The sequence below is a fragment of the Gavialis gangeticus genome, unplaced genomic scaffold, assembly GCF_001723915.1.
Source record: "Gavialis gangeticus isolate Ggan-Ray unplaced genomic scaffold, GavGan_comp1, whole genome shotgun sequence".
In the NCBI taxonomy this organism is placed as follows: Eukaryota; Metazoa; Chordata; order Crocodylia; family Gavialidae; genus Gavialis; species Gavialis gangeticus.
The window spans coordinates 31,874,943-31,880,053 of NW_017729030.1; the positions used below are offsets into that span (position 1 = coordinate 31,874,943).

General features: G+C 49.9%; 1 protein-coding gene across 4 annotated transcripts in view; it reads left to right on the forward strand.

Annotated features, from left to right (window-relative positions):
- Positions 1–5,111, forward strand: part of JADE1 (jade family PHD finger 1) — an 82,562-nt gene that overhangs the window by 8,554 nt on the left and 68,897 nt on the right. Inside the window, exon 1 of one of the 4 annotated variants that reach the window (XM_019522089.1) lies at positions 2,368–3,156. The exons of the other annotated variants lie outside the window; for them this stretch is intronic. The gene's annotated coding sequence lies outside the window, so the exon portion shown is untranslated. Of the gene's footprint in view, positions 1–2,367; positions 3,157–5,111 lie in introns of those variants that run through there. 4 annotated transcript variants of the gene reach the window in all.

The window sequence follows — 5,111 nt, forward strand, 5'->3', positions numbered from 1 at the left end:
GGGGGGGGGGCGTGTGTGTGTGTGGTGCGAGTGCGCGGGGGGCGTTGTTCGGCGGCTGCTCGGCTGGGTGGCAGCAGCTCCTCCCGGTGCCCCGCGCGGCCGGCGGCTGGGCTGGTGCGCGCGCGCGGGGGGGTGGAACGTTGCCGGGGATTCGAATCCAGTCGGAACGGCCTCATTTGCTGCAGGGATTCGCGAGCGTCCCCGCCCCCCCGGGCGGGAAGGAGCCGGCCCGGGCGTCTCGGCCGCCTGCGAGCTGGGGCAGCAGCAGGTGCACTGCAGCGGGAGGTTCTGGGACGTCTCCCGTTCCCGCGCCGGCCCCTCCAGCGTGCACCCGCTCCAGGGGGGGTGCACCAACCAAAAACACGTGCGGGGGAAACTTTTGCAAGCCCTTCCCGACGCTGCGTGCTGGTGGGGGGTGGTCACACGGATGCACCCGGTGCGTGTCTGGGGAGGGGGCATTGCGCGCCCCCTCCCGTGCCAGTGACGCAAGCATTCTCCCTGCCTCTGAATTGCCCAGTAGGAAGGGAACAAGTGGCCGGGGCTGCATGAATCCCGGGGAGGGGGGGGCTACCCACAGGTGCAGGGGCGGGCTGGTACCCTCCCTGCACGGCTCGCCCAGCGCCGCCCGCTTGGACGAGGAGACAAAGCCGCCTTCCAGCCGGCGGCTCTGCAGCCCGCGGGCTTGGGGGATGGGGGCGTGTACGCGTCCCCCAGCCCCGCCGGGCGGCCTCCCCCGGCAAGAGGCTGCCGCGCAGTTTCCAGAAGGGTCTGGGAGTGGAAGGGGAGGGGAGGGGTAGAGACGCGGGCTCTAGCCGCTCGGCGGGCCTTCCCCTCACGCTGCAACATGGAGGCCGGGGGAGGAGGCGCTGCCTGGCCGCCGCGGGCACCGAGTTTGATTCGCAGGCGGCCGGGCGCGGAGGGAGGAGCGGCCGGGGGGCGGCGAGCTGGGCACTTGCCAGCGGAGACAGACACGCACACGCAGAGCCCGGCGCCGCCGCCCTCTCCTCTCCTGCTGTCTTGTTTGTGTCAGATGCCCCCAGAGCCGCCGCCGGAGGAAAGGCTGGCGAGGAAGGCGACAGGCCGGCAGCGGAGGGAGGGGAGGCTTGCAACGGGGAATAAGCAGGGAGAGGTTTGGGGGAGACCCGCAGCTGCATCGCCTGTTTGGGGTGGGGACGGGGACCGGGGCTGGGGAAAGGCTACTTTGAAATCGCAGGAAGCCGGGGAGTTTGAACTTGAGGGTTACCAGGGGTGGGATCCAGCCTTGAGAAGGGCAGAGCTTCAGGCCAAAAAAAGAACCCCCCCCTTCCAAAATAGCCATGCCTTTCACGTAATGGGCAGTGGGGGATACAGCAGCCCTCTCTCCCTCCGACCTGGAGTGCTAGATTAGCAGCGTTTTCCCCTCAGGGCTGAATATTGCCTTTAAGGCATGGTATGGAGTATGAGGGTGTGAGAAGGTGTCTCAGCTTCGTCCTAGCCAAGGGTGTTTTACCTGAAAGCTTGCAAAGAAGATATTTTCCCCCTTAACTGAGTCGGTCTAATAAATGATATTGGATTTACCCAAAGAACCGTGCCTGCCTATGTCCTTAGACCAGGGGTGGGCAAACTGTGGCCCGCAGGACCCCTAAAAATGTAGAAAATTAATAATTATCGGCCCCGGCTGCCCGTCATGCAGCCCTTGATGGCTTGTCAAAACTCAGTAAGTGGCCCTCCACCCAAAATAATTGTCCGCCTCTGCCTTAGACCAACACGGCTGCAACCCGTACCCTTGAGATGGTTTCTGAAATTAATTTGAGCATTCAGAAGATCATGGGTGACTGGTGCCACCTTAGTTGGGGTGTATATGCCCCCCAAAGACCAGTCATCAACCAGGGGCAGGGTCCCCTGTGGTCAATCTCGCTGATTGGGGGGGGGGGTCCCCTGCAGCTGATAGCGCTGACCAGGAAGTGGCCGTGGTGTTCCTGGAAGTGGCTGCAGCTTTTCATCTGGCGCTCCCACTCACCGGCCGGTGCTCGCAGGGGGGCACTGGTGCTCCCACCTGCTTCCCTCGCCCATCGTCTAAGCAGGGAGTGTGGCCTGTCGGGGTGCATATGCACCCCCTATGCATTGCCACTGCAGCAGATCAGTGTTTTTCCTTTCAAAACCTTTCCTGTGTGCCCCCCCAGCACTTCATTGTGTTTTAGTAAGAGTTTATGTGATGGCCAACATGGGGAGCCTGTACTGGATCTGTCAGCGGGGTGTTGGCTGCCCTGCTGCCTATGGCAGGTTAGGGGGTTAGGCCTGTGTCGTGGCGGGGTCAAGAGTTTAGATGATGGTTGCTTGGGATGGTTTGGGTAGCACTGATCCTGCCTCAGGCAGGTGGTTGATTTAGATACCCTCTGGAGGTCCCTTCCAGCCCTACGACTCCTAGGAGAGCTGTCATTTCTCAGATAAGATGACAACTGTCATCCCTCAGATAAGGAGGAGCCATACCTTGAGGCACAACAAGTAACAGCTTCAGAAGCCCCATGCACATTTAAAACATAGATTGCTGCTCTTTGCAGAGATATTTTCTTACCATCACCCTCAATATTCCAGTCAGTTATCAACACCTGCTTCTTCTTGTCTTTTAACTGCATTTTAACTTTATTTTACACTGGCTGGTACTCCAGTCCTGTTTCCAAAGAGGTTTTGCTGGGTTTTGGATTAACTTGCCTTGCAAGAAGTTGCTGTCTTCTAAAGGAGTAGAAAGCGGTCTGGTCTTGGAAACCAAAGGTCTTTATAAAAGTTGCACCAAATATGCTTGTTAGGATAGTATTTCTGGAGGCTCTCGAACACGGCAGGATATTCTGTTGCAGCAGCAAGGGGCATGCATTTTACTGACAGGATTCTCCCTCTGGCTACAGATTCCACTCCACTCCTTGTTTTGAGCTATAGTTAATACATATGTTTAAAATAAAATAATAATAAAAACCCTTCCCCTCACAGCTGCAAATTTCCCTTCCAGCTTCTCTGGTTTCATTCCCAGTTCACAGAAATATTATGTATAAAAAAGCCAGCATTTCCTCAATGTTTTTTCCATGTGCTCAGAGCTGGTTCTTCACACCACTGCTTCCTGATAGAATTGGCTCAGGTGACAACTTTCTTGAGATTGAAGCAATTAAATCTAATGGAAGTGAGGTAGGTTAATATAATACTTAGGGCCAAATTCATTGTGTCTGTACCTTGGGCACTGCAGGGTGTTGTGAAAAGCTGCTAGCCAGAATGATAGTGTATCATACTCGCTTTGCCCCAATGTGTAGATGAGGATGCAGGTTGTGTGGCTGTTCTGAGTTGAGCTGATGGAGTCAAATTCTGCTTTAATTTATCTTACTGTAGATTTTGAATGGCTCTGCTGAGGTCAATGAAAGTAGTTCATAAAGAGAGCAGATCTGGCCAATGAGCTTTTTTTTTTATGGAAGTGCAAGAAATTTGTTCTCTACATAGATGTCTCTGGCTTGTTGCATGCCTTAGTATTTCATTCAAGATACAGTTCTAGCTCGTCAGACTTTTTTTTGTATACATGAAAAATGTGGAGAGCAAAATATTTTAAATGCGATCAAGATGAGTTGTCAAGTGTCTGGATGGTTTTTAGTCGGATCAAACGGCTTTTGATGTAGTTTTATTCATCTTTTTTCCTTTTGTTTCTGTCCACAGCATATATAGGGCAATGTTTCTCTTGCTATCTTGGCGGTATCAAATGATAGAAAGTAAAAAGAACACAAAAACAAGCTACTTAAAAAAATTCCGTAATGGGAGCCTAATGTCTTCATCATCTGTCCAGTTGATTAAGACTAGATTATGCTTTATTTCTCATTTGTGCAAAAAAGAAGGTTTGAAGTGATCTCTTGTGTATTGATGGTAATTAGGTCTCAGTACAGTCAGTAACATTGCAGTTAGTGTGTTACTTTCAAGAAAAGCTAATTTTTCAATCTGTCTTCAGGGTGTAGATCTGTCATAATTTTGCTTTCTTCCCTTACTGTCTTTGCAGCTGTTCAGAGCAGTTTATTATAGTGACACCCCTTAACACTTACAGTTAATGGTCTGTCAGAGTTTGAATTATAAACCCTGTTTACCCAGAGGTTTATAACATCATTCAAAAGCACTCCAGCAGGAAATATGGTATCTATAAGCTTTGACCTGAGGATGCACATTTATTTTTTTATAATAATTAAAAAAAATCTATTCCTGCTTAACCATTAAAATGAAAAGAGTTTGACATTTTTTAAATGACATTTCTGTCCCCAGCTGTCTGTCAATCAGCAACAACTTCAGGTCAGACTGGATAATAGTACTTATCATGAACTGCTTTAGTAGGCAACATAGGCATGAAAAGTGTGCATGTGTGTGCGCGTGTCTGTGCACGCATGTCTATTTACAACACTGATTTTCAGCCAGGGTGCCAGGACACCTTGGGGTGCTGTGAGATATTTTAAGGGTGCTACAGGGTGTTGCATAATATTAGCACTCCTAGGCGAATAAACAGCTACTAAGGATTCACAGATAAGCCCAGAGATTTCACAGAGGAATCCACAGTGTCAAAAACATTCTATCCTGTTGTGTTTTTTCTGAGTTTTTTGCAACCGAAGAATTGCTCTATTATTTTTAGTCAAAAAAATAAGTGGAAACAAGCTGGCATTTCCAAGGGTAGCCTTAAATCCAAAAAGGTTGAGAACCAATGGCCTACAATTTAGTTTATATGGTACAAATTCTATTTTGAGAAAGTCAGCAAAAAATTGGGTTTAGATTTTACCCTCAGTTTGATGTCTGTGCCGTCTCACTGATGTCAGCGTGGAAGAAGAAAGATTCTGGCACTGGCTGTTACTTTAACTAATTCTTGATGTTTTGTATTTCCTTTTCTAAATTAGTTTCTTACAGTGTTGAGAAAAGAAAAGCACAGCAATACATATTGATAAGAATGGAGGATTTGCTATACTCTGTCAGACCAATTCAAATCCAGTGTGCTGCCTCAGGGGCAGGCAGATATATCAATATCCCTTAATACACCTAGCCAGTGTGTAAAGCTATCTGTAACTTCACCTCTGCAGAGATTTGTAAACATGAAATTACTCTGAAGCAGCTGGCATTTGCTTTTG